We start from the raw sequence: 1,376 nt of genomic DNA on the forward strand, positions 1-1,376 counted from the left end.
AAGTAAAATCCTTGAGCAAACTGAAATCTATCAGGGCTCTAGCCAGGAATACATATTATGATGTATTTTGTATAACATGCACTTCTGGTCTTCACGGATTAGATATTTTTGGTGGCATTTTAAGGTGATCCGGCTATGCAAACATGTCCAATGAAATGTAAATTGCCAGGAAATTAGATAAAGATGGCAGATTGAGGGAAGGAAGAGAAAGGAACCCTCCGAACTATTTTGAGTCTCTTGTTTTCCATGGACCGAGGAATGCCAAAAAGAACAGGCTTCAAGACACCCCAGGGGAGGGGAATCAGAGTCTTTCTTGTCACAGAGGGGGAATGAGGATTGCAGATGTTTTCTTAGAGACTCTTGCAACAGGGTTGCAACCCAAGGAAGCAAACCCTGTGGCTTAATTTGAGATATCCATTTGGTACTGGGAGAGATCAGCTTCTCCCAGGCTGATTCCTGGGGCTGCCTGATGGTCAAAACTCAGACTGCGTTCAAATCTAACTTCACTGTTTTCTAGCTGAGAGATCCTGGACAGGTTACCTGAGCTCTCTGTGCCTCAGTTTCTTCACCAGTTGAACGGGATACTAATGTGCCTGGTGAAAGGAATAAAGCACTTAGCAGTACAGTTAAGTACTTTATGTAAGTGCTGTTTATTATTTTTGTTCTACTAGGTAGTCATTAGTGCATGACGTCAGCCAACTCTAGCCACGAGGCTTCCTCTGGAAACTTCTCATGTGGGTGTAATGAAGTGTTAAGAGACTTGCCCAGGTCACAAAGAAAGCCTTGAATCATTAGGAGAGGCGGAGTGCCACTCAGCTGTGAAAGACGGGGCCAGGGGTGGACTCCACACCTGCATCCCAGGAAGGGGCAGGCAAATCCAACTTACACTTTACACAGGTTCAAAAGAAAATCAGACTCACTAAGTTGGAAAGAGATCTAATTATTTTTAAAATGTTGTTACTGTTGTTGGAATTTGAATTTGAAGTCAGAATTGTATTCCAAAATAGATGGCAAGTAGTTGAAATATTAACTGAGGGAAACAGTTTTGGCACTTCAAGAAAAACCCTTGTAATTAATCTTCACTGGTAATCTCAGGGTAACTGTTACTAATTAGAAACACATTTTCCCAGCCCATCCAGAGTCTAGGCCTGGGGATGGCAGGAGTATATTTTTTGGGTACTGCCACAGCCCCAAGACTTAGTGGTGTGTTGTGCATACGGCAAGTGTATAATCAAAGTAGTTTGTTACTACTCTGCCGTGAGAGTAGGACACCAAATCCTAGACTTCAAACATAGAACAAAAGGGTTTCATCGAGCAGAGCCATTCCCTTTTCCAATCACACGCTGGTGTTCAGAGACAATCCAAGTGGAAAGAGT

The sequence above is a fragment of the Lipotes vexillifer genome, unplaced genomic scaffold (genome assembly GCF_000442215.2).
Source record: "Lipotes vexillifer unplaced genomic scaffold, Lipotes_vexillifer_v1.1 scaffold498, whole genome shotgun sequence".
NCBI classification, from domain to species: Eukaryota; Metazoa; Chordata; class Mammalia; order Artiodactyla; family Lipotidae; genus Lipotes; species Lipotes vexillifer.